Source organism: Pogoniulus pusillus, chromosome 38 (assembly GCF_015220805.1).
Source record: "Pogoniulus pusillus isolate bPogPus1 chromosome 38, bPogPus1.pri, whole genome shotgun sequence".
Classification (NCBI taxonomy): domain Eukaryota; kingdom Metazoa; phylum Chordata; class Aves; order Piciformes; family Lybiidae; genus Pogoniulus; species Pogoniulus pusillus.
Window position 1 is genome coordinate 5,113,167 of NC_087301.1, and position 27,216 is coordinate 5,140,382.

Below are 27,216 nucleotides of genomic sequence, written 5' to 3' on the forward strand. Positions count from 1 at the left end.
GCAGAATTGCAGCTTTCTGTTGAGGGCATGGAAGTGGAAGCTCTGCAACAGGTATAGGATGAGAGGGAATGGATTGAAGCTTGAGGGGAGAAGGTTTAGACTGGAGAGTAAGAGGAAATTCTTTGCAGTGAGGGTGAGGAGACACTGGCACAGGTTGCCCAGGGAGGCTGTGGAGCACAGAGAGGGAGGGTGAGGAGACACTGGCACAGGTTGCCCAGGGAGGTTGTGGAGCACAGAAGCACAGAATGTGATCAAAGATCACATTCTGTGCTTCTGTGCTCCACAACCTCCCTGGAGATGTTCAAGGCCAGGCTGGATGTGGTTTTGAACAACCTGGAAGTGTTCAAAGGCCAGGCAGGATAAGACCTTGAGCAACCTGGGGCTGGTGGGAAGTGTCCCTGCCCATGGCAGGGGGGTTGGCACTGGATGATCTTGAAGGTCCCTTCCAGCCCAACCCATTATATGACCATCTATGATTTTCCTGTCTTACCTTTTACTCAGGCCAGCATTTCATTGATGCTATTAAGGAACAGGCACCTTGAAGAAGACTCTGTCTGTATGTAGCTGCTGTACTGACAGGCATCTGGAGGTGCCACACCTCAGGCAGAAAGGGGATAGTATTGACTGATGCAGTAGATGCCATGGACATCTCTCAGCCTGAGAAGGAGAGATTTAGGCAAGAGATTAGGAAGAAATTCTTTGCAGTGAGGGTGGGGAGACACTGGAACAGGTTGCTGGGTCCCATAGCTGGACACAGCACTGCAGGTGAGGTCCACCAGAGCAGAGGACAGAATCATCTCCCTCCAGCTGCTGCCCACCCATCTTTTGATGCAGCCCAAGATGCCACTGGGCTGCAGCCAAGTGCCCACTGCTGGCTCATGTCCAGCTTCTTAATCCACCAATACCCCCAAGTCCTTTTCTGAGGAGCTGCTCTCAATCTCATCACCCTCCACTACCTTCTGATCCCTTTCCACATGAAAGAGAATGTCAATAAAAGAAATCTTTGCAACAAAGCTGCCCGGGGAAGTGGTGCAGTCAGTCACCCTGGGTGTGTTTCAGGGTGGCTTAGATGTGGTGCTTAGGGCTACGGTTTAAAGTGAATCTTGTAGAGCAGGGTTCTAGGGTGGAGTTGGTGACCCTGAGGGGCTTTGCCAACCTGCATGGTGCTGTGAGTCTGTAACAAAGGATTTCATAGGCAGGCAAGCTAACAGCTTGCAAAGCAACAGCATCTGAAGGGAAAGACAAACACCCATCCCAGCAAATGCCACTGCAGTGGGTGTGTGCACTGCAGAAACATGCAGCAACAAGGGGATGCAGGAGGCCAGAGAGCATTCATCCTACCTCCAAAGGTGTAACTGGAGCTCTACCCACTGACAGCAAAACCTGGGAGCTTACACACAGAGAGAGAGGTTTGCAGAGCTGCACATCACAAATCAGTTGGAAAGGAATTCATAGAATGGTTGGTGTTGGAAGAGAGCTTGAAGCTCATCCAGTTCCAACCCCTCTTCATTGGCAGAGACACTTTCCACTAGTTCCTTAAGTGGAACTCCCAGCAGCTCCTTAAGTGAAGTCTCATCCTCCTGACTTCAACAGTACTACTTACAGAATCCCCCCTGGCTCCAGCTTGTCCTTCCTAGGTTTGTACAATCAATGAGGCCACATAGAAGGAAGGCAGCATCCAAAGCTGAGCAGAATGCATCCCTTGTTAAAAACAGGCACTCTGAGGCTCTCTCAGCATCAGAAAGGCAAACAACCACTTCACTTCTGAAACAACCTTTAACACTTCCCTTAGAATCAGCCAGGTTGGAAGATACCTCCAAGCTCATCCAGCCCAACCTAGTACCCAGCCCCATCCAGTCAACCAGACCATGGTACCAAGTGCCTCATCCAGTCTTTTCTTGAACACCTCCAGGGATGGCAACTCCACCACCTCCCTGGGCAGCCTATTCCAATGCCAATCACTCTCTCTGCCAGCAACTTCCTCCTAACATCCAGCCTAGACCTGCCCTGGCACAGCTTGAGGCTGTGTCCCCTTGTTCTGGTGCTGGCTGGGAGCAGAGCCCAACCCCACCTTGCCCTGAGCCTCCTCTGCTGCAAGCTGCACACCCCCAACTCCCTCAGCCTCTCCTCACAGGGCTGTGCTCCAGGCCCCTCCCCAGCCTTACTGCCCTTCTCCAAACACCTTCCAGCACCTCAGCATCTCTCTGCAGTTCAGGTGCTCAGAACTGGACACAGCACTCAAGGTGTGGCCTGAGCAGTGCTGAGCACAGGGGCAGAAGAACCTCCCTTGTTCTGCTGCCCACACTGCTCCTGAGCCAGCCCAGGATGCCATTGGCTCTGCTGCCCTCCTGGGCACACTGCTGCCTTCTCTTCAGCTACTATCCACCAGCACCTCCAGCTCCCTCTCTGCCTGGCTGCTCTCAGCCACTCTATCCCCAGCCTGTAGTGCTGCTTGGGGTTGTTGTGGCCAAAGTGCAGAACCCTGCCTTACAGAATCATAGAATCAACCAGGTTGGAAGAGACCTCCAAGATCATCCAGTCCAACCTAGCACCCAGCCCTATCCAGTCAACCAGACCATGGCACTAAGTGCCTTAAGCCAACTGGGAGCAGTATCAGAGATCAAGTGACAGGAGGAGAGGAAATAACCTGAAATTGTGCCAGGGGAGGGCTAGGTTGGAGATTAGGAACAATTTCTGTCCTTCATGAGTGATCAGGCATTGGCAAAGGCTGCCCAGGGAGGTGGTGGAGTGCCCATCCCTGGAGGTGTTCAAGAACCCTGTGGCTGTGGCACTTGGGACATGGTTTAGTGGCCATGGTGGGGTTGGGTTGCTGGTTGGGTTAGATGATCTTGGAGGCCTTTTCCAACCCAAATGATTCTCTGATTGTATAACACAGTAAGAAAGAAACTGGAAGATTGACTGACAAGGCTTTGACCCTGAGCACAACCTGAAGAGCCCTGTGGATGTCACAGGAATAAAAGGGAGCTGCCATGCCCTTGTTAGTCAGACTCAGAGGCAGCCTTGCTGTGATCCCTGCTGCATTCCTGATCTGCAGGATCCAAAGGCAGCAATGCTACTAGATAGGAAGATCTGTGGGGCAGGCAGCCAGGTAACAGCCCTCCTAGTGCCACTGCAATGCAGATCAGTTCCTGATTCTGTGCTTGTTCCCCAAAGCATCAAATCTCCTGGCTTTGATCAATACCTAACTCTTTCCTCATGCCTGAGGCTGGAATCCTGCTCAGCACAGAGAAAGCAGGAGACAGACAATCCTGCAGGTCTGTAGAGAGGAGCTTTGACCCAGTTTAAACTAAACCACCAATGTAACGTTGGAGTCTTCCCCCCCTTGCTCCAGGAAGTTTGGCTGCTTTCTGCTCACTCTGAGCTAGAAGATGAATTCTCCTTGGGTGCAGAGCTGGGATGCTTCCTAAGCCACAGAGAAGGGAGCTGCTGCATTTGGCAAGCATAGGCTCATAGAATGGGCTGGAAGGGCCTCCAAATGTCCTCCAGTCCAACCCCCTGCACTCAGTTGGATCAGGCTGCACAGAGCCCTGAGGAGCATCACCTTGGATATCTCCAGGGATGGGACTCAGACACCTCCCTGGGCACTGTGACCTTTCTTTTTCAGTTCATTTCTTCCTTTTCTTTCTTGCTCCTTTTATTTTTAAATTATTTTTTCTTTTCTTCCCTTTTTTCCCCTTTCTTTTTATTTGACCTTTCTCTTTTTCTTTCTTCTTCTTCCTCCCTTATTTTCCACCTTTCTTTTTTTCTTTTGCTTTCCTTAATCTCTCTTTTTCTTTCTTCTTCTTCCTTATTTTTCTCCTCTCTTTTTTCTTTTGCTTTCTTTCATTTCTCTTTTACTTTCTTCTTCTTCCTTATTTTTCTCCTTTTCTTCTTTTGCTTTCCTTCACTTCTTTTCTTTCTTCTTCTTCCTCCCTTATTTTCCTCCTTTCTTTTTACTTTTCCTTTTGCTTTCTTCCATTTCCCTTTTTTCTTCTTCCCTTATTTTCCTCCTTCCTCTTTATTTTTCCTTCACTTTGTTTTTTTCTTTTTCTTTCTTCTTCTTCCTTTTTCTCCTTTATTTTCACTTTTGCTTTCTTTTGCTTTTCTTTTTTCTCCCTTCCTTATTTTCCTCCTTTCTCTTTATTTTTTCTTTTGCTTGTTTTTTTTTCTTTTCTTTTATTCTCCCTCCCTTAGTTTTCTCCTTTCTCTTTATTTTTATTTCCTTTTTCTTTCTCTTTCTTCTCCCTCCTTTATTTCTCTCCTTTCTCTTTTTCTTTCATTTTTCTTTCTCTTTCTTCTCCCTCCATTATTTTTCTCTTTTCTCTTTCTTTCCTTTTTCTTTTGTTCCCCTTTTCCTCCCTCTTCCATTTCCCCTGATTTCCTCCCCTTTTCTTTTTATCTTTCTTCATTTCCTTTCTCTTTTTGAGCAAAGCAATCACAAAACCTTTACTCCAGCACCACTCACTTGTTTGCACACCCCCATCAACTACTCCAAAGCAGAGGCTGCTTCTGCCCTCCTCACAGCCTGCACAGCAAACCAAGCAGAATTTACTTCTCCTATTTCCTACCTAAGCAAGAGCAGTTTTTTTCTCCTTGCACTCAATCTCTCTTCTTGGGAAAGGTAATTTCTTCATCAGCTGCTGCAGACTGTTAGCAAACAGGGTGGGGCCTGCCCAGGCTGACGTCCTTCAAACCATACCAAAGTATAAAGCAGGAGGAAGGATCACAGCCAAGAAGCTCTCAAAGGCTGCTCCCAGTGCCTGCTGGGATCCCAAACCTGGCTTCATCCTGCCACTGCTGGAACTTGCTGCTCCAAAAGAGAAGAGGGAAGCTGGATCCATCTCCCAGTGGCTCATTGCATTGGAGAACTGAGGACAATTCCCATGTTCTCAGTGTGAAACTGGATTGAATTCTCTTCTCTTGGTTTTTTCTTTGCTGTTTCAAACACTACCAAAGAAGAATTTTTTTTCCCCTTTTTTTCCATCTCTTCTTCTTTTTCATCTTCTTCTACACACTCAGTGGCAATGCTGCAAACAGCTTGTGTGAGCCCTGAGCTACTGGGCAACCAAAACAGCAGTGACAATGAAGTCTGTGGCTATAGTCCAGGCCAAGGATCTCCGCTGCCTGGGGAAACTGCCAGTCCCCAAAGCTCTTTCCAGCAGAGCCCATCACTGCCAGACTCTGGATTAACTGAGCTTAATGTTGCAAGTCCTGAGATCTCCTCTCTTCCTTCACATCAACCTCAAGAGATGTCTGCTCCTGCTGGTAAGATCAGATCTTTATTCCTATTTTCTGTTGCTTATTACAGGCTCACAGGAAGTCAGGGGCTGGAAGGGACTCAAAGAGATCATCCAGTCCAACCCTCCCTGCCAGAGCAGGACCACACAATCTAGCTCAGGGCACACAGGAACACATCCAGACAGGCCTGGAAAGGCTCCACAGAAGGAGACTCCACAACCTCTCTGGGCAGCCTGTGCCAGGGCTCTGGGACCCTTCCAGCCAAGAAGTTCCCCCTTGTGTTGAGCTGGAGACTCCTGTGCTGCAGCTTCCATCCATTGCTGCTTGTCCTATCCCAGGGAGCAGTGAGCAGAGCCTGTCCCCCCCTGCTGAGCCCCAGCCCTCAGCTATTGATAAACATTGATCAAATCCCCTCTCAGTCTCCTCTTCTCCAGCCCAAACAGCTCCAGGTCGCTCAGCCTCTCCTCATCAGGCAGAGCAACAACCCCCCCCCACCCAGGACCTGCAGCTCCTTTTGTGCCAGCAGAGAGCTGCACCAATGCTCCTGTGGCAGTACTCTGGAAGAAGTGTGACACTTGCCTGCTCATTTCTTGACTTTGTTTTGCTGTGGCCTGCTGCAGCAGCAGCCAGGACTCTGTTTTGCAGAGGAAGCTCAGCATTTCTGCCTGCCTCTAGCATTTTGGTTCTGAGCCTAGCAGCAAGGTCACAGATCACAGAATCAGGCAGGTTGGAAGAGAGCTCCAAGCTCATCCAGTCCAACCTAGCACCCAGCCCTATCCAGTCAACCAGACCATGGCACTAAGTGCCCCAGCCAGGCTTGGCTTCAACACCTCCAGGGACTGTGGCTCCACCACCTCCCTGGGCAGCCCATTCCAATGCCAATCACTCTCTGTGTCAAGACCTTCCTCCTCACATTCAGTCTGAAAGTACCCACTTCCAGCTTTGCTTCATTCCCCCTTGTCCTGTCACTCCTTGATACCCTTCTGAGTTACATAGAAAGCCACATGGAAGTCTGCTTGGTCACTCATTGACTTTGCTGAGCTCTTTGCTATCAAGGATACACCTGGCCACATCACCTGATCCATCACACAGCATTTCTTTTACTGTCAGATGGGCTTAAGAGATGATAATTTGTGAGCAATTTGTGTTTGTTCATAGAGCTTTACAAGGAGGCTTTTAAAACACTCATCAAGGAGTAACTCATCCTCACAACACCAGTCCACATTTTCTAGAGCAGTCTGAGAACCAAAATGTGCTTGGGTTTGGTTGGTTGGGGTTTTTTTTTAAGCCCCAATGTTTTAATTCTTCACTGAGAGGTGAAACATTCAGAAATGGCAGAAATCTTAGCACAAACCAATTCAACATCCACTCAAAATGCAGCCTTTGCTACTCACTTGCTGAAGTGGTGTCAGTCTCTCATTGCCTGGTGCAGGGAAGAGAAACAAAGAAACCACATCTTGTGTGCCTGGTTCCCATGCCACTGCTGCCTCCTCTGAGACATCCCAAGTTTGGGGAGCTGCACCATTCCCATCTGCTGAGCTTCCAGAGTTCATCTCCACAGGGCTTAGCCTCTCGAGCTCCAGCAGCTGCTATGAAGCAAACACCAATTTTGCTCACAAGTATCACACAGTGTCACAGTATTATCAGGGTTGGAAGAGACCTCACAGATCATCAAGTCCAACCCTTTACCACAGAGCTCAAGGCCAGACCATGGCACCAAGTGCCACGTCCAATCTTGCCTTGAACAGCTCCAGGGACAGCGACTCCACCACCTCCCCGGGCAGCCCATTCCAGTGTCCAATAACTCTCTCAGTGATGCTCTTGATCCTCATCCTCTGAGCTGATGTAGGGAATGGCTCCTCCCTGGAGGTGTTCAAGACCAGATTGAATGAGGCCTTGAGACATGGGGTCTAGAGGAAGGTGTCCTTGCCCATGGCAAGGGGGTTGGAACTAGGTGGTCTTCAAGATCCCTTCCAACCAAAAGCATTCTATAAAGCTATGGTGGGGGGAAGCTTCTCTTTGCTCCAGGAACAGAATCACAGCACCATGCAGGTTGGCAAAGCCCCTCAGGATCACCAAGCCCAACTTAGAACCCTACTCTGCAAGATTCACCTTAAACCATAGCCCCAAGCATCGCATCCTAACAGCCCTTAAACACATCCAGGCTTGGTGCCTCCACCACCTGCCTGTGCAACTCACTGAACTCATTGAACCATTGCTGCTGGATGACTCCTTACTGGCAGTAGCCTCACTGACTCCCAATACTTGGGCTCCTTTGGAGCCTTCTACATGGTGTACTTTCTGTGCTCAGCAGTTGGGAAGAACCTTAACTAAGGCAATAAGTCTATCATCTTAAGGGGGTCTACAAGAAAGCTGGGGAGGGACTTTTTAGGCTGTCAGGGAGTGATAGGACTGAGGGGAACAGAACAAAGCTGGAAATGGGGAGATTCAGACTGGATGTTAGGAAGAAGTTCATCAGCACAAGGGTGGTGAGAGCCTGGAAGGGGTTGCCCAGGGAGGTGGTGGAAGCCTCCTCCCTGGAGGTATTTAAGGCCAGGCTGGATTTAGGCTGTGGGCAGCCTGATCTAGTGTGAGGTGTCCCTGCCCATGGCAGGGGGTTGGAACTGGCTGCTCCTTGTGGTCCCTTCCAGCCCTGACTGCTGCTATGATTCTACAATGACAAAAGCTGTTGCTGGATGCATTCTATATGATGCTTCTCAAGAGACACAGAGTTACACAAAAGGTGTTTCAAAAGCAATGCATTCAAGCTCCTAATCTGGGCAAGCCTTTCAAGTTTGGAGATTTGAGCACCAGAGACAAGAAGACCTAACACAAACAATTACAGCACAACTTGTTTGAAGACTAAAGCTCCTTTAGGCAACTATCTATATTCTCACAGAACTACTTCATTCCACTGCAAAAAAAAACCACTGCTGCCCTCTGAATGACAACACACTGACTTCCAAACACCTCAGGAACCACTTCCCAACACTCCAAGAACCACTGGGAGAAAGACACAGAGCATCACTATCTTGTTCCTGAAACAATTCTGGTCCTTATTGTTCTACTGATAGCAATATCACAGTATCACAGTATTATTAGGATTGGAAGAGACCTCACAGATCATCAAGTCCAACCCTTTCCCACAGAGCTCAAGGCCAGACCATGGCACCAAGTGCCACGTCCAGTCCTGCCTTGAACAGCTCCAGGGACGGCGACTCCACCACCTCCCCGGGCAGCCCATTCCAGTGTCCAATGACTCTCTCAGGGAAGAACTTTCTCCTCACCTCCAGCCTAAATCTCCCCTGGTGCAGCCTGAGGCTGTGTCCTCTCATTCTGGTGCTGGCCACCTGAGAGAAGAGAGCAACCTCCTCCTGGCCACAACCTCCCCTCAGGTAGTTGCAGACAGCAATGAGGTCTGCCCTGAGCCTCCTCTTCTCCAGGCTAACCAATCCCAGCTCCCTCAGCCTCTCCTCGTAGGGCTGTGCTCAAGGCCTCTCCCCAGCCTCATTGCCCTTCTCTGGACATGCTCAAGCATCTCAATGTCCCTCCTAAACTGGGGGGCCCAGAACTGAACACAGTACTCAAGGTGTGGTCTAACCAGTGCAGAGTACAGGGGCAGAATGACCTCCCTGCTCCTGCTGGCCACACCATTCCTGATGCAGGCCAGGATGACCACAGGACAGGAAACTGCAAAGGAAGACTTAGCTCAGCAGCTGAAAGTTAGAACAAGACTAAGAAAGCTTGGAAGGGGACTTTCTGCAAGGGCTTGCAGTGACAGGGTGAGAGGAAATGGATTGAAGATTGAGGAGGACAGACTGAGACTGGAGATTAGGAAGGGGGTGGTGAGACACTGGCACAGGTTGGCCAGTGAGGTTGTGGAGCACAGAGAGGGAGGGTGGTGAGACACTGGCACAGGTTGCCCAGGGAGGTTGTGGAGCACAGAGAGGGAGGGTGAGGAGACACTGGCACAGGTTGCTCAGGGAGGTTGTGGAGCACAGAGAGGGAGGGTGAGGAGACACTGGCACAGGTTGGCCAGGGAGGTTGTGGAGCACAGAGAGGGAGGCTGAGGAGACACTGGCACAGGTTGCCCAGGGAGCTGTTCAAGGCCAGGCTGGATGTGTAACCTGTGCTGTTAAGAGGTGTCCCTGCCCATGGCAGGGGGGGTTGGAACTGGCTGATCTTTAAGGTCTCTTCCAACCCATCACTTTAAGCATCATGTTACAACTTTTCCCAGAGCCTGGCCGCAGCTCTGACCCCCCTCAGAAGCGCTACATGGGTGTGAGAGTCAAGATGCCTGTGAGGGAACTGCTGAGAAAAATTCGCCTTTCCAAGGGCCTGGAGCCAGCTCACAGCAAGGTGAGGACTCTTTTGGAATGTAGAAAGGTTGCTCCTAGAGGTGCAGAGCATCCTGCTGCCTGCACATCACAGCACTGCTCTGCCCAGCATCCCAGAGAGGCTACAGCTGCAGCTGCTGCCTCTTCCATCCACCAAATGAATGCTTTTGGTGCAAGTGGAGAACAGATCAAATTTGCACCAGGCTGAGAGCCTGTGCTAGAAACATTTCTAAGACAGTGACAGCAAAACTGTCCCCAAAATGGCCCAGGAAACAATTTTGCTGCAGCAACCTGCAAAAGCAGCCCAAGCAGCTGCTGCTCTGCTTCAAGGCTTTCTCCTGCTGCCATGAACACCCCACGCCTGGGAAGTTATTCCCCTGCAGTCTCTGCTGTACAAAGCACATGGCACAGGACACAGATTGCTCTGTACATGTTCCAGTGTTTGATTGCTTCACCTTCTCTCCAATTGAGTTGTGTGTTTCTGTCTCCTCAGGAAGCCTCATTCATGAAGATGGTAGCCAAAGGATCCTCAGGAAGACCAGGTTGGGAAAACTCCTCTCTTGGTAACAGAGCCTCCTTTTCTAGTAGGATAGATATCCAAAGAGCTGGACCACTTCTCTCTCACAGTTGGTTCCTAGCCCCCCTGAAATAGAGGAGAAGGGCAGCTTAGCAGCATCACCACATGAATGTTATTTGTCCTTTAACTGGGGCAAATCTGCTGATGAGAACATTTTCTGCCCCCACTCAAAGAGCTGATTTCTTCCTTTCTTCCCAACAGAAAAGAGAAGAGTTCACCCTTATACAGAGAAACAGCTTAGACAGGTATGCATAACACCTTCAACCCTGTGCTGCCAGCCTCCTCAGGCATATTTCATGTTCTATCACTCAGGGAGAACAGGACACTTCATGCCTGATTTCCCTCCCCCACCTTTCACTCTCCCTGTTTTCCTCGCTGTTTCAGAGCAAGCAGAGCACTGGGCAAACACAGAAAGGCTTAGAGGACCTGGATATCCTGGTGGAGGTACTGCAGGAAGATTTGAACAAAAGCCAGTCAAAGAAGGAGTCTCTGCACCCTCTGCCAGATGGCTTTTGGCAGGGCTCCTCCACAGACCTGCAAGCCTGTCGGTGGGAAACTGCAGGAAGCAAGCAGGCAGCTGGTGGCCTGCAGGGGAGATGCCACAGCTTAACCAAGCTGTGTTCGTGCTGCTGTTTCAAGGCTTTCAACTCGGCGTTGCAGGGAGAGGTAGAGACTTTGTGCCATGCTGATCAGAAAACCACCCAAGGGTCCAGCTCAGCAGGAATATTCTCAAGGACAAGCGAGAAAGAGCTTCACTGGTGGGTACCAGAGGCATGTACAAGCACCCAGAGACTTCTCCCAAGGAGTCCTTCACACAACACATCTCCACACTTCAGTCCATCAAGAAGCTGTTCAGAGGTGCTTCTAGAAGCTAACAGAGGCTCTCCAAACCTTGAGGGACATTTGAAGCCCTCCTCAAGTTCTTTCACCCAGCAGGATGTCTCTGCCATCTCTTTCTTCCAGTTCCAGCTACACAGAGAAGAGAGTTTGCTGAGGAATATCCCAGAGGACAAACTGCTTGCACCTGATGAAAATGGCAACAGGTCTGCAGTTCTCTATTGAAATTTATTGGTTGGTATTTCCTGGGGCATCATTTGTCCCCAGGCTGGCCTTGAAATTCAACTTACAGTGTTGAGCACACCCGTAGGCAAAGGCTTCCTCACTCCAACCTACCTCACTGCACACAGACAGCAAAAATAGAAAGATTCCAAGTTACCCTTAGAGAGATTCCTGATGGAATCTAGAAGAAAATGTTTTCCCATGAGAGTAGTCAGACACTGGAATCATCTCCCAAGGGAAGCAAAGGATTCCCCTATATTGGTCAGCTTGAAGACTCAGCTTGCCAGGGTGCTACACCAAGAGCTAGAAAGCTACACCATCAGCTAGAAAGGTTCACAGGATCACAGGATATTAGGGGTTGGAAGGGACCTAAGGAGATTCACAAGATATTAGGGGTTGGAAGGGACCTAAGGAGGTTCACAGGATATTAGGGGTTGGAAGGGACCTAAGGAAGTTCACAAGATATTAGGGGTTGGAAGGGACCTAAGGAAGTTCACAGGATATTAGGGGTTGGAAGGGACCTAAGGAGGTTCACAGGATCACAGGACATTAGGGGTTGGAAGGGACCTAAGAAGATTCACAGGATATTAGGGGTTGGAAGGGACCTAAGGAGGTTCACAGGACATTAGGGGTTGGAAGGGACCTAAGGAGGTTCACAAGATATTAGGGGTTGGAAGGGACCTAAGGAGGTTCACAGGATATTAGGGGTTGGAAGGGACCTAAGGAGGTTCACAGGATATTAGGGGTTGGAAGGGACCTAAGGAGGTTCACAGGATATTAGGGGTTGGAAGGGACCTAAGGAGGTTCACAGGATATTAGGGGTTGGAAGGGACCTAAGGAGGTTCACAGGACATTAGGGGTTGGAAGGGACCTAAGGAGGTTCACAGGACATTAGGGGTTGGAAGGGACCTAAGGAGGTTCACAGGATATTAGGGGTTGGAAGGGACCTAAGGAGGTTCACAGGATATTAGGGGTTGGAAGGGACCTAAGGAGATCATCCAGTCCAACCCTCCTGCCAGAGCAGGACCACACAATCTAGCATAGATGACAGAAGAATGCATCCAGACAGGTCATGAAAGTCTCCAGGGAAGGAGACTCTACAACCTGCCTGGGGTTGGATCAGATGATCCTTGAGGGGAGGCATTTTGTGATTCCACCTTTGCAGCAGCGTTGTCAAACTACAGCTGACTTCAGGACAGGTTCAGAGTGTTAAAGAGATTCAAGGCTGACTTGGAGTAAAGGCTGGGAAGATTTAAGAGACAATGAAAATGAAGCAAGACAAATAATTGCTGCTGGGGGGAAAAAACCCAACTGAACAAGGAAGGGGGGAAAAAAGCTATGCAGAGGAAATCTCTGCAGACACCTTCAGGATAATTACTTGCACTATTAGTTGGTAATAAAAATGGGTGGGAGGATTACACCAAAGCATACACAGGTTGCTAGTCTAGAGCACAGACTTCCAAAGAACTGGGAGTGGCTGTTTTGGTAGAAATGAAATGAAAGCAAAGGTTTTACTGATGCCATTTGCCCTAGAATGGAATGCATGGAAGGGAAAATAGCTCTTTATTAAAATAATTAATACTAATCATGAAAAGTCTCTTATTAAGTCCCATATAATTCAACTAGGTTGGGGGGAGTGATATTAGGAGCTGGATGTTAGGAGGAATTTGTTGGCAAAGAGAGTGATTAGCATTGGAATGGGCTGCCCAGGGAGGTGGTGGAGTGGCTGTGGCTGGAGGTGTTGCAGCCAAGCCTGGCTGGGGCACTTAGTGCCATGGTCTGGTTGATTGGGCAGTGCTGGGTGCTAGGTTGGACTGGATGAGCTTGGAGGTCTTTTCCAACCTACTTGATTCTATGGTTCTATAATTCAACTAGGTTGGGGTGAGCTGATATTAGAAGCTGGATGTTAGGAGAAAGTTCTTGAGAGAGTGATTGGCATTGGAATGGGCTGCCCAGAGAGGTGGTGGAGTGGCTGTGGCTGGAGGTGTTGCAGCCAAGCCTGGCTGGGGCACTTAGTGCCATGGTCTGGTTGGTTGGGCAGGGCTGGTTGCTAGGTTGGACTGCATGATCAGGCTGATAGAAAGAGTGAAATGACTTCTAAAATGTCCTAGAGTTGGTGGGGAAAGAGTTTAACTTCTGATCTTGCAGACAATCCTGTCCCCAGCCAATATCAGTTACTGTGTCAAAATCCCTCAACCACCCAACTCAATCCCCTTCAAACCAAACAGGGACAGCAACAACTGCCAGAGTTAGTTTGGGTCAATCATGCTACAAGACAGTGGGAAAATAAATGCAGTTAATGCCTGCATTGATTTTTCCTTCAGGAGGAAAAAAGAAGACCATTCACAAGGGGGGGGTTAAAAAAACCTTTTTCAAGCTAAAACTCAGCAGAGACATTTGCACTGCTTTGTGGTGTGAGTAGAGCACACAGAAGGAACTGAGCTCTCCTCCTCCTTAGCACTGAATTAATCTGGACAAACCCCTTCTAAGTGCAAGAGGAAGACTTCTCTTCTCTCCAGTTGTTTATTTCTTTTCCCTGTCCTGAAGGATGCTTTAATAAAAGAGAAGGAAGTAGCAACTGCTAGCAAAAAAGGACTCATGGACTAGCTCCTCTAGATGGCAAGAAGAGAGGATCATGACAAACACCATTAGTAACATAGAGACTAAACAAATCGACCACTGAACTATCTCAACACTTCAGCATTTGCAAACCTGAACCTTTCCTGCTTTAAAATGCTTCCCCACTCCTGCTTTTGAGAGCTCTGATGGCTGCTTTGTCTTGCAAGTTGTTTAAAACTCTCTTCTATTGCAGGCTGCTGCACAAGGCTGTTGCTCAGGGAAGAAGAGCTCTGACTTATGCTCTGGCCCAGAGGTTTGCAGCCCTAAATAAGATCAACGAGAAGGATGCAGAGAAGCGGGTAGGGGGCCAAGCTGGCAACAACTGGGGCACTTCATGTCACATCCAAAGGGCTCTTAGAGTCCAGCCAGGCTGCAAGCATCCCTTTGCTGTGAGGATGTTGGGGCCCTGGAATAAGTTGCTCAGAGAGGTTGTGGATTCTCCTTCTCTGGAGGGATTCCAAACTTGCCTGGACATTTTAATCCTGGGAAACCTGATCTAAGCAAAACTGCTTTAGGAGGGTTGGACCAGATGATCTCCAGAGGTCTCTTTCAGCAACTATTGTTCTGTGATCCTTTTGGGTAAGCTGTGGCTGCTGGTTTGAAACTGGAGCTGCCTGTGTTAGATAGCCAAGTGTACATCAGGCTTGATGTGGCCCTAGGCAGCCTGATGGAGTTGGGGATGTCCTTGCTCACAGGCTGGGGAGAGCCTGTTTAGAAGGGCTTGTGGCAATAGGATGAGAGGCAATGGGTGGAGGTGTTGAAGCCAAGCCTGGCTGGGGCACTTAGTGCCATGGTCTGGTTGATTGGCCAGGGCTGGGTGCTAGGTTGGACTGGATGAGCTTGGAGCTCTTTTCCAACCTGGTTGATTCTATGAAGCTAGAGCACAGAAGATTTAGGTGAGACATCAGAAGGAAGTTCTGCACAAAGAGAGTGGTAAAATACTGGAACAGGTTGCCCAGGGATGTGGTTGAGGTATTTAAGATCAGCCTTGCTGTGGTCCTGGGCAGTCTGCTCTAGCTGGAGGTGTCCCTGCTGCCTGCAGTGGGGGGGGACAAGATGAGCTCTGAGGGTCCCTCCAAACACAATGCAATCTGTGAATCTCTACTGTCCTTGCAAAGAGAAGGAAGGAGGAATCTGGAACAGGAAAGAAAAGACTGGATGAGGCACTTAGTGCCATGGTTGTTTAGCTGGGGTTGTTTAGCCTGGAGAAGAGGAGGCCCAGGGATGACCTCGTTGCTGTCTACAACTACCTGCAGGGAGGCTGTAGCCAGCTGGGGTTGGGCTCTTCTCCCAGGCAACCAGCAACAGAACAAGGGGACACAGTCTCAAGCTGTGCCAGAGGAGGTCTAGGCTGGATGTTAGGAGGAAGTTGTTGTCAGAGAGAGTGATTGGCACTGGAATGGGCTGCCCAAGGAGGTGGTGGAGTCACCATCCCTGAAGGTGTTCAAGCAAAGCCTCATTCTCTAGCAGGCATTGTTAGTTTAAGACTAAGTTTGCCTTTCACAACCAGCTTCTCCCATTCTTCTCTTCCCAGACTGCACTACACATTGCTGCAGAGAAGAACCAACATCTGATGGTGAGTGACCTGATATCCCTAGGAGCTAATGTCAATGAGCAGGACAGAGCTGGGAAAACTCCTCTCCACCTGTGTGCAGAAAATGGATATTTGAGAGTTTTAGAGGTGAGTTGCTCATTTTCTTGACAATATGCAAGGGCTTCCCATACCCAAAATCAAGCTGATGTGGTTAAAGTGAAGAGGGAGGAGAAGGTATCAAGGCACTATAAAAAACTGAGGCTTAATCTCAGTCCTCTTCATTGCAGGTGTTGAAAAACTGCAAGGACAATGGAGTGTGTGTGGAAGTGAATCTGACTGACCACTGTGGTAAGGGGAAAGCCTAAGCACAGAGATGGATGGAATGCTTTGGGTTGGAAGGGACCTTAAAGCTTATCCAGTTCCAGCCCCTTTGCCATAGCCAGGGACACCTCCCACCAGCCCCAGGTTGCTCAAGGCCTCATCTAACCTGGCCTTGAACACCTTCAGGGAGGTTGTGGAGCACAGAATGTGTGCTCATTCCAGTCCCTGATCCCTCTCTCCATGAAAAACGTTTCCCTAATGTCCAATCTAAACCTACCCAGCCTCAGCCAAGCATGGGATGATCTATGCAGTGAGGCATTCAAGCACTGGATGTGTCTGACTTCCCTGTGCTCTGCTCAGGTTTAACACCACTGCAAGGTGCTGCTCTTGCCCACACTGCCTTGGTTATGGAATCCCAAAAAGCTGACATGGACACTGCCATGGGAAGGTTTCTCAGACTACGCAGAGATCAAATCCTGGAGGGAATTAACTGCTTGTTAGAAATGGGAGGAAGGCTCCAGCTGCAGGTGAGGAGCAGCAGCAGGCTGCTTGTTGTGCTCTTAGGTTTCCTCATGCTTTTTCTGTTGTAGCCTTCCTTGTCATTTGCAGGTATTGAATTCATCTCAGATTGCTGCTAGCTCGTTAAAACTGGAGGAGAACACAGAACTCATGTGTCTGCTTCTGGCTCAGAAACCTAAAGGACAGAGAATTCTTCAAGAGGTAAGAGAAGGCTTGGAGGAGACCTCAGAGTGGCCTTCCAGTACCTGAAGGGAGATACAGGAGGACTGGGGAGGGACTATTGACAAGGTCTTGTAATGACAGGAAGAGGAGGAACGGGTTTAAAAAGGCAGAGGGGAGATAGAAACTGGACTTTAGGAAGAAGTTCTTTATAGTGAGGATGGTGAGACACTGGCACAGGTTGCCCAGGGAGGTTATGGAGCACAAAATGCGATCAAAGATCCATTCTGTGCTCCACAACCTCCCTGGAGGTGTTCAAGGACCAGGTTGGATGAGGCCTTGAGTGACCTGTTCTAGTGAAAGGTGTCCCTGCCTATGGCAGGGGGATGGAACTGGATGAGCTTTGAGGTCACCTCCAACTTAAACCATTCTATGATCTACAGCTGCTTTTACAGCCTGGAGCATCCACACCCAAGGAACCAAACCTGGTATCATCCTGCAGTGACAGGAGATGATGCTCCTAGCACCTTGCACAGGGCAGAAAATCTTTCCAGGGCAAAACCACTGCACAAGTTCTTACCACACTGGAAATCCCATGCCAGCTCTAGAGACTGCTGCAACTGAGAGCAGTCTGGTTGTACCCAGGGGCTGCCAGCATGCTGCTCACATCTGTCCCCAACCCAAACTCCTCCTAGCAACTGTGCCTTTACACCCAGCATCTTACAGGCTGCATTAATGGAAAGGAGCCTACAAGAAACCAGGAAGGGACTTTTGACAAGGGCTTGTAGTGACAGGTTGAGAGGGAATGGATTGAAGATTGAGGAAGTCAAGCTTAGACTGGAGATTAGGAAGAAATTCTTTGCAGTGAGGGTGGGGAGACACTGGCACAGGTTGGCCAGAGAGGTTGTGGAGCACAGAGAGGGAGGGTGAGGAGACACTGGCACAGGTTGGGCAAGGAGGTTGTGGAGCACAGAGAGGGAGGGTGAGGAGACACTGGCACAGGTTGCCCAGGGAGAATCTGGAGCACAGAGAGGGAGGGTGAGGAGACACTGGCACAGGTTGCCCAGGGAGGTTGTGGAGCACAGAGAGGGAGGGTGAGGAGACACTGGCACAGGTTGCCCAGGGAGGTTGTGGAGCACAGAGAGGGAGGATGAGGAGACACTGGCACAGGTTGGCCAGGGAGGTTGTGGAGCACAGAGAGGGAGGCTGAGGAGACACTGGCACAGGTTGGGCAGGGAGGTTGTGGAGCACAGAGAGGGAGGGTGAGAAGACACTGGCACAGGTTGCCCAGGGAGGTTGTGGAGCACAGAGAGGGAGGGTGAGGAGACACTGGCACAGGTTGGCCAGGGAGGTTGTGGAGCACAGAGAGGGAGGGTGAGGAGACACTGGCACAGGTTGCCCAGGGAGGTTGTGGAGCACAGAGAGGGAGGCTGAGGAGACACTGGCACAGGTTGCCCAGGGAGAATCTGGAGCACAGAAGCACAACCTCCCTGGAGGTGTTCAAGGCCAGGTTGAATGAGACCTTGAGCTGGTGGGAGTTGTCCCTGCCCATGGCATGGAACTGGACCTAGGTGATCTTGAAGGTCCCCTCCAACCCAACCCATTCTATGCATCACTCTTAATGCTGGGAACTTACAGTTCTGGTTTCTTCACCTGTACAGAGTTACAGCCTGATGGATGTCCCAAGAAGCATCTCCCATCCCTCCTCACCAGATAACCTTTCAGAACTTCTTTCCATGTCAACTTTGGACCTCTGACATCATTCCTAAAGGTATTTTGTGGTTGGAAATTGATTTTTACCTAGTCAAGGTCTTTGTTACTCCACAGCTGCCAGGCAATAGCTAGGTGCAGTATCCTCCCTTGCACTGCCATTAGCAATTAATCATCAATGCCTGTGGAACTGGCAGAAAAGATACCCCAGGGGCTTGTAACAGACTTCAGATTCACTTTGACTTTGTGCACAAAATCCCTTTTACATAAAAAACTCCTTCCTCATCCAAACCCAAACAGCTAACAGTGCAAATAAATAGACAGCAGTAGAGAAGAACAGCTTTGCACATAGATTACACTGAATATATTTGTTATGGTGCTGAAGAGTTTTCTTCTTAGGTTTAATATTTGTGTGACACTGAAGAGTTTTTGTTTGGCTGAACAGTTTGGGTCTTTTTTTTCTGACTACTTTTATTATTATGCTGAGTATTTTTGCTCTTATGCTAAAGAATTTGAAGTGTTGCTGAGTTTTTTTTATGATGCCAAAGCATTTCTGTTGCTTTGCTGAACAGTTTTGTTGTCAGGCTGAATAATTTGATTGTGTTTAGTGGGTTTTGTTTTGTTGCTACACTGCAGCATCTTTGCTCTTTGGCTGAATACTTTTGCCATTAGGTTGCCTCTTTTTATGTTGAACATCTGTGTTATGCTGAAGCATTTTTGCTATTTTGCTGAAGGTTTTTATCAGGTTGAATAATTTTATCATGCTTTGAATTTGTGGGTTTATGCAGAAGCATTTTTGTTATTTTGCTGAAGGTTTTTTGGCCTTAGGTTGAATACTTCTGTTGGGTTGAATCTTTTTGTTATTATATTTAAGCCTCCCTTTGCCACTGGGCTCAAGCCTCCCTTTGCCACTGGGCTCAAGCCTCCCTTTGCCACTGGGCTCAAGCCTCCCTTTGCCACTGGGCTCAAGCCTCCCTTTGCCACTGGGCTCAAGCCTCCCTTTGCCACTGGGCTCAAGCCTCCCTTTGCCACTGGGCTCAAGCCTCCCTTTGCCACTGGGCTCAAGCCTCCCTTTGCCACTGGGCTCAAGCCTCCCTTTGCCACTGGGCTCAAGCCTCTTATTACATTTAAGATTTTTGCCATTGGCCTGAAGATTGTTGCTATTTTGCTGAACATTTTTGCTGTTAAGTTGAAGATTTTTGTCATATTGAGCATTTTTCTTATTATGCTGAAGCATTTTTGCTCTTTTCCTGATTTTTTATGTTATTAGGCTGAATATTTTTATTACCTTTAACATTTGCATTATTATGCAGAAGGATTTTTGCTATTTTGATGATTTTTTTTTGTTATTAGGCTGAATATTTCTATTCTATTTAACACATTTGTTATTAAGCTCACTCATTTTTGTCATTTTGCTGAACATTTTTGTTGCCAGATGGAATATTTTAATTATCTTTAATATTTGTGTTATGCTGAAGCATTTTTGCTACTTTGCTGAATATTTTTGCTATTAGCCTAAATATTTCTACTATATTTAACATTTTTCTTCCAATGCTGAAGCATTTTTGCTACTTTGCTGAATATTTTTGCTATTACCCTGAATATTTCTACTATATTTAACATTTTTGTTCCTATGCTGAAGCATTTTTGCTACTTTGATGAATATTTTTTGTTATTACCCTGAATATTTCTATTATATTTAACATTTTTCTTCCTATGCTGAAGCATTTTTGCTACTTTGCTGAATATTTTTGCTATTAGCCTAAATATTTCTATGATGTTTAGCACTTCTGTGGATCATTTTTTGTCATTATGCTGAAGAATTTAAGTTGCTGAATATTTTTATGCCAAATCATTTCTGTTGTTTTGCTGAATGTTTGTGTTATTAGGCAGAATCATTACATTATGTTTAATATTTTTGCTGTTATGCTGAATACATTTTGCTTTGTTTCATTTCAGGGGCAGTGCTGATAAGAATTCATGACCTGCACCTCCTGGTCTGGGTGCTGCAGCTGTTGCTCAAGAGCAGACAAGAGGACAGACAGTAAAAGCCTCCAAATGTATTATAGCTTGGGCTGACTGTTGAAAAGGTCTCCTCAGTACCCACAATTACAATGGGGGAAACCTTCAAGTCAGGTTTCAAAAGTATTAAAGACTCAGTGCTGCAGGATCACAGAATGTAAGGGATCTCCAAAGCTCATCCAGTCCAAGCCCCCTGCCAGAGCAGCATCACCCAGAGCAGAGCACACAGGAACACATCCAGGCAGGGTTTGAATATCTCCAAGGAGGGAAACTCCACAGCCCCCCTGGGCAGCCTGTGCCAGGCTCTGGCACCCTCACAGAGGAAAAAAAAATTCTTCCTCCTGTTCACATGGAACTTACTCTGCCTCAGCTCCCACCACTGCACCTTGCCCTGGCACTGGCATCCCCCAGCAGAGCCTGGCTCCAGCCTCCTGCACTCACCTGCACAGCTTTAGAGCCACTGCTGAGCTCACCTCTCAGCCTCCTCTCCTCTCAGCAGCACAGCCCCAGCTCCCTCAGGCTCTGCTCCTAACAGAGCTCTTCCATTCCCTTCAGCATCTCTGTGGCTCTGTGCTGGACTCTCTGCAGCAGTTCTGTGTCCCTCTGGAACTGGGGGGCCCAGAACTGGCCACAGTACTGCAGATGTGGCCTCAGCAGGGCAGAGGGGCAGGAGAACCTCTCTTGACCTGCTACCCACAGCCCTTCCGATGCACCCCAGAATGGCATTGACCCAACAGATCTGCACAGAGAGGACTGCAGCCAGCCAGCAGTGCCTATGAAAAGCTGACTCAGGCAAGGGATAAGCCTTCATTTTCTGGCCAAGCCAAGCATCTGCCTTTCTCTTCTGAAATCTGAAGCAGAGATCTTCTACACTCTGAAGCTCTCACAACCTTTTAATCCAGGTGTCAGCTCAATGAAAATTAAACCACCTTACAACATTAACCACCCAGAATCTAGTCATAGAATCAAGCAGGTTGGAAGAGAGCTCCAAGCTCAGCCAGTCCAACCTAGCACCCAGCCCTAGCCAATCAACCAGACCATGGCACTAAGTGCCCCAGCCAGGCTTCTCTTGAACACCCCCAGGGACAGTGCCTCCACCACCTCCCTGGGCAGCCCATTCCAATGCCAATCACTCTCTGTGCCAAAAACTTCCTCCTAACATCCAGCCTAGACCTCCCCTGGCACAGCTTGAGGCTGTGTCCCCTTGTTCTGGTGCTGTTTGCCTGGCAGCAGAGCCCAACCCCACCTGGCTACAGCCTCCCTGCAGGCAGCAATGAGCTCAGTCCTGAGCCTCCTCTGCTGCAGGCTGCACCCCCCCAGCTCCCTCAGCCTCTCCTCACAGGGCTCTGCTCCAGGCCCCTCCCCAGCCTTGCTGCCCTTCTCTCAACACCTTCCAGCACCTCAACATCTCTTTTGAATTGAGGGACCCAGAACTGGACACAGCACTCAAGCTGTGGCCTGAGCAGTGCTGAGCACAGGGGCAGAAGAACCTCCCTTGTCCTGCTGCCCACACTGCTCCTGAGCCAGCCCAGGATGCCATTGGCTCTCTTGGCCACCTGGGCACACTGCTGCCTCATTTTCAGCCTACTATCTATCAGTACCCCCAGCTCCCTTTCCTCTTGGCTGCTCTCCAGGCACTCTGTCCCCAGCCTGTAGCACTGCTTGGGGTTGTTGTGGCCAAAGTGCAGAACCCTGCACTTGGTCTTGCACTCAGGACCCTTGTCCTGAGGGTACCAGTGTTCAAGTTTAGTCTCTGCAGTCCTGAACTCAGTGTTTGCATGCAGTGAAAATCTCAGGCGAGGCAGAGTTACAAACATGAGGTCTGAAGACTCAGAACATGAAGGGCTATGATTAATACTTTCTGTACACTGATTGTGAATCTGGCCAAGGCTGCAGTTGCCACACTTTGAGGTAGTCCTAGTGGGGAAAAACAAATCCCTTCCTCCCAAACTGTTGCTGGGTATGGGTTTTTTTTTCCCAACATGAATCAAGCTCTGTATCTGTGCAATCAGAATTGGCTACCAATAATGGATTTTAGATGAAGTCTGGGACAGAAAGTGGTTTGAATTCCTTTTTTACTCGTGGTGATCAAAGAATCACAGAATTATCAAGCCATAGAATGGACTGGAAGGCATCTTAAAGATCATCCAATCCCAACTCCATGCCATGGGCAGGGACACCTCTCACTAGAACAGGTTGCTTAAGGGCTCATCCAACCTGATCTTGAACACCTCCAGGGAGGTTGTGGTGCACAGAAGCACAGGATGTGATCAAAGATCACATTCTGTGCTCCACAACCTCCCTGGACAACCTGTGCCAGTGTCTCCTCACCCTCCCTCTCTGTGCTCCACAGCCTCCCTGGCCAACCTGTGCCAGTGTCTCCTCACCCTCCCTCTCTGTGCTCCACAACCTCCCTGGCCAACCTGTGCCAGTGTCTCCTCACCCTCCCTCTCTGTGCTCCACAACCTCCCTGGGCAACCTGTGCCAGTGTCTCCTCACCCTCCCTCTCTGTGCTCCACAACCTCCCTGGCCAACCTGTGCCAGTGTCTCCTCACCCTCCCTCTCTCTGCTCCACAACCTCCCTGGGCAACCTGTGCCAGTGTCTCCTCATCCTCCCTCTCTGTGCTCCACAACCTCCCTGGGCAACCTGTGCCAGTGTCTCCTCACCCTCCCTCTCTGTGCTCCACAACCTCCCTGGCCAACCTGCTCCAGTATCTCCCCACTCTCAATGTCAAGAATTTCTTCCTAAGTCTAAATTATCTTGGTTGGAGAAGACCTCTAAGATCCATCAAGTCCAACCATAAGTCCAACCATGCACTGTGGCTACTAAACCATGTCCCAACCCACAGGTTTGTTGAACACCTCCAGGGATGAGGACTCCACCACCTCCCTGAATAAATAGATGGTACCGGAGGACTACATCCTTATAAATTAGATAACACCTTACAAGGAGGTTCTATTTATACACAAAGTTTTGCAAGGTAGAAGGATAAGAAGGAGCTTCAATTGCTCTGTGCTGCCAAGTGTTCAGTAGCATTAGATACCTTAGATCCTAATGAGATCATTATTGTCCCAAACCAAAGGAATAGAAAACTCTCTTCCCAGACTTAACATCCTTTTATCTGAGTGAACTGATTGTGAACCAGCTGGTTTCTATGAAACTTCCCTGTTTGCTACATGAGGAGCAACCTACACTGCCAGAACCCTGCCAGGTGATTGATCAGGCAATCAGCCCACGGAGGGACCTCCTGCTCCAATCTGAGAGAGGTTTTTTTCCACGTGTGACCATTGCAGGATCTAGTATTAAGTACTCAGCATATTTGGTTTGGTTTTAATGAACCCTTTGCTTTTCTTTCTTGGAATAAAAGGACTCTTAGTGGATATTCTTAAGTGTTAAGCTCCAAGAGCTACGTTGCACAGCTGAAACCTGACAGTGTTGAAGTTAATTTTGCTGGGGTTTGGGTCATGTCTTATGTTTCTTATGCCCTGACCAGCTAAATGGTACTCATTGATGTTTTCTTTACTCTGCATGAGGCTGAATACTTCAAAATGTTGAAGTATTTTCTTAATAAACAAATAAAATTGCTCCTCACATGAGGAGTTGTAAAACTCTACAGAGTATTGATCCACCTCCTCCCAGAGCTGTCCCTCACCTTCTCATCATGTGAAGTGGTGTCTTGTTCCCTTCCTGTACCAGGTTTTGCTTGGCAGTACAAACAGTTTTCCCTCTGATGAGTTTTCTCTGTTCACCCTACCACACCACCATTCTTTTTCACTTCATGTTTGCATTTTAACTCCCATCTGCCCTCACTGAACTTTTTATCCACTCAGAGAGAATTCCCAAGGACCTTCTGTGCTACTCAGCTTCCATTTGTGTGCAAAGGGGGAGAAAGTCAGGGAAGGTATTTTGTGGCTCAACAGCTGCCACTCACAAAGAGGCACTGACATTTCCTCAACACCACTCCACATCCCATTTCCCACAACTCCACATCCCTCTTCACTTGACAACCAGGCTGAACTGCAAGCAGAGCTAGAGGAGCCAAGTTTCTGAGCCAAGCAAGAGGGAGAGGCTGAGTTTTTGGCTGATTCAGATTCTTTTACAATAGTCTCACCCATCAAGTTTTATTTTTCCTGGTTTCTTTGTGGCTAGAGAAACTTGGAAACCAAAGGATCCAGTTCCAAACAAGACATGTTTCTGTAGCTGTGCTGAGCAGGACAGATGAAACATTTGGGGAAGGGAGTCCCACTGACTGAAAACCTGAGTGTCTCCAGCCCTCTGAAGAGGGATCATGGTGGGGAAGAAAAGGAAGGAGGATAAGACACTGTCTCAACTTGATCAGCAGAGCTCTTAAGCAGCTGCAGTGACCCAGACTGCCCCAGCTGCATGCACACACAAGCCAGGAGCTGCTTTTCAGTGTTGCTGCACACTTCAGCCAGGAGATTCACTTGTCCTGAGGACAAGCAGGCTGTGCAGCTTAGCCTTTGCAGCTTGCAGGATCAGCCCTGAAGAAGTCTCAGTCTAAGTGGTCTGGAGTTTCAGGCTTCCCTGCTTGTCCCAGTCACCGACATCCACAAGAAGCTGTTCCTGTGGCACCTCTGCCCCAAATCACCACACCAGCTTTCCCCTCTCTTTTTTAATCCCTCTTCCAACTGGTTTCTAGGAAGAGGAAGGAATTTAAACCGAGGTTATCAGGAAATGTTTTTTGCTGGAGGAAGCAGGAAGGATCTTGTTGAGCTTCCTCCAGTGCCCAGGAAACAATTCTTACTCAACCTTCCTTTGATTTCCATCTTACAAGTTTTCATTTGTTCTCTATTCTGAAACCACTTCACCTTTACTTCAGCATCACAGTTTCGGGGTTCACTTGCTTTAGCAGCACAGTTTAGGCTGCAGTGCAGAAAGCATCCCTTAGGTAGAAAAACCCAAGAAGATGTTAACTGCCTGATGCCAGGAAGGCCCCAGGCACTGCTCTGCTCCATGCTTGGCCCTATTTCACTGCTACACCCACACAAAGCCTGCCTGGGTATGTCCCAGCTCCTGATTATCTCCATTTGTTATCCCTCACTATCATCAGCAGCCAAATAAGTTTACAGAAGCCTTATTCTTTTTCTTCAAACACAACATGATCTCAAAGCAGAAATAGTGCAATGTGTGTGGTGTGATAAGCACAAGCAGAGACCTTAACTCCAGCAGCACAGCCACCAGGGTGTAACCATTGTGTAACTCACTTCAGAGCTAAAGCAGAGCTGTGCAGCATGAGCAATCCCAAGGCCACGTTTGAAATCTTCAGACTGGCTTTGTGTTGCCTGCACTAAAACCCTCTGATGAGTAATAGTTTTTCAGTCCTTCACAGCTGATTCCAGGAAGGTATTCACAGCTAACTGATCACTAGTGGCACAAAGACACAAACCAACCTGCTCCTAAAGCTCTGCATGAAAGACATCACAGAAGCACAGAATTTTAAAAGTTGGAAGGGACCTGCAGAGATCATCCAGTCCAATCTCCCTGCCAAGGCAGGATCTCTTAGGGTAGTTTGCACAGGAATGCATCCAGGCAGGTTTGGAAAGTTTCCAGAGAAGGAGCAGCCTGCTCCAGGGCTCTGTCACCCTCACTGGAAAGAAGTTTCTGCTCATGTTCACACAATCACAGCACCATGCAGGCTGGCAAAGCCCCTCAGGAGCACCAAGACTAACCTAGAACCCTACTCTACAAGAGTCACCTCAAACCACAGCCCCAAGCACCACATCCAAAGCACCCTGAAACACAGCCAGGCTGGGTGACTGCACCACCTCCCTGGGCAGCTCATTCCAGTGCCTGACCACTCTCTCCATAAAAAACTTTTTCCTAATGTCCAATCTAAACCTCCCCAGCCTCAGCTTGAGGCCATTCCCCCTTGTTCTGTCTCCAGTTACCTGTAAGCAGAGCCCAGCAGCAGCCTCTCCACAATATCCCTTCAAGCAGCACTGAGGTCTCCCCTTAGCCTCCTCTTCCTGAAACCAACTATCCCCAGCTCCCTCAGATGCTGCTGTTGAGGTGAAACCTTCTGTGTTCCAGTTTGTATCCATTGCTCCTTGTCTTACTGCAGCTGACCACCAAAAAGAGACTGGCCCCAGCCACATGACACCATCCCTCCACATGAGCCTTGAGATCTAACAAAGCACTTCAGAAGCCACCACGCACAGCCTCTTTAAATCTCCACATTTCATTTCCCTTGTTGGACTCTGATACATAGAATCACAGAATGGTTTGGGTTGGAAGGGACCTCTAAGCTCATCCAGTTCCAAATCCATGCCATAGGCAGGGACACCTCCCACTAGAATAAGTCACTCAAGGCTTCATGCAACCTGGCTTTGAACACCTCCAGGGAGGTTGTGGAGCACAGAAGCACAGAATGTGATCAAAGATCCCTGGCCAACCTGTGCCAGTGTCTCACCACCCTCACTGCAAACAACTTCTTCCTAACATCCAGTTTCAATCTCCCCTCTGCCGCTTTAAACCCATTCCTCTTCCTCCTGTCATTACAAGACCTTGCCAATAGTCCCTCCCCAGCCCTCCTGTAGCCCCCTTCAGATCCTGCAAGGCCACTCCAAGGTCTCCTCCAAGCCTTCTCCTCCCCAGGCTGCAGAGCCCCAGCTCTTGTAGCCTATCCTCATGCTCAAAGGGCTGCAGCCTCTGAGCATCTTTGTGACCCTCCTCTGCACTCGCTCCAAGAGTTCAATGTCCTTCTTGTGTTGGGGGCATCTCTTTCTGCTCCTTCCATAAAGCTGGACTAAAAGATATGCTCACATGTCTACTCATGCTGTGATGAAATTCAATGTCAATTGAGCAACATCTGCCTCTTGGAAAGACTCTAGGAAATAGAGTGAACAAAAACACTGGGCAGTTTCTGATTCGGCTTTCTAGTGCTTCCAGGTGTGCTTGCTTTGACTCCTAGATAACCTGACCTTTCCATTTCACTGGAATCATTACTCACACACAGACAATCCCTTTTCTGAGGTAAGAAAGAGATAAGCTTCTGCAGAACCCAGCAGTTGTTGGAGTTCACAGCCAAAGAGAGCTCTTGCCAAGGCGAAGCACACACACCAAGTCCACCTTGAGGACATCTGTGTGTGGGAGAGGTCAT

The 27,216-nt window shown here is 48.8% G+C and overlaps 1 protein-coding gene and 2 long non-coding RNA genes across 3 annotated transcripts in view; 1 reads left to right on the top strand and 2 right to left on the bottom strand.

Moving 5' to 3' along the window:
• POU2AF1 (POU class 2 homeobox associating factor 1) overlaps positions 1-6,699 on the bottom strand; it is a 53,509-nt gene extending 46,810 nt beyond the window's left edge. The window contains exon 1 of the mRNA XM_064173157.1: positions 6,633-6,699. The gene's annotated coding sequence lies outside the window, so the exon portion shown is untranslated. The remainder of the gene's footprint in view (positions 1-6,632) is intronic.
• Positions 6,700-10,044: 3,345 nt separating this feature from the next.
• Positions 10,045-27,216, bottom strand: part of LOC135191139 (uncharacterized) — a 32,556-nt gene continuing 15,384 nt past the window's right edge. The window contains exon 4 of the long non-coding RNA XR_010308734.1: positions 10,045-10,218. This is a non-coding gene — a long non-coding RNA (uncharacterized LOC135191139). The remainder of the gene's footprint in view (positions 10,219-27,216) is intronic.
• Positions 16,059-20,123, top strand: LOC135191026 (uncharacterized). Its single transcript, XR_010308716.1, has 4 exons — positions 16,059-16,212; positions 16,295-16,405; positions 18,025-18,134; positions 20,033-20,123. It is a non-coding gene; the product is annotated as an uncharacterized LOC135191026 (long non-coding RNA).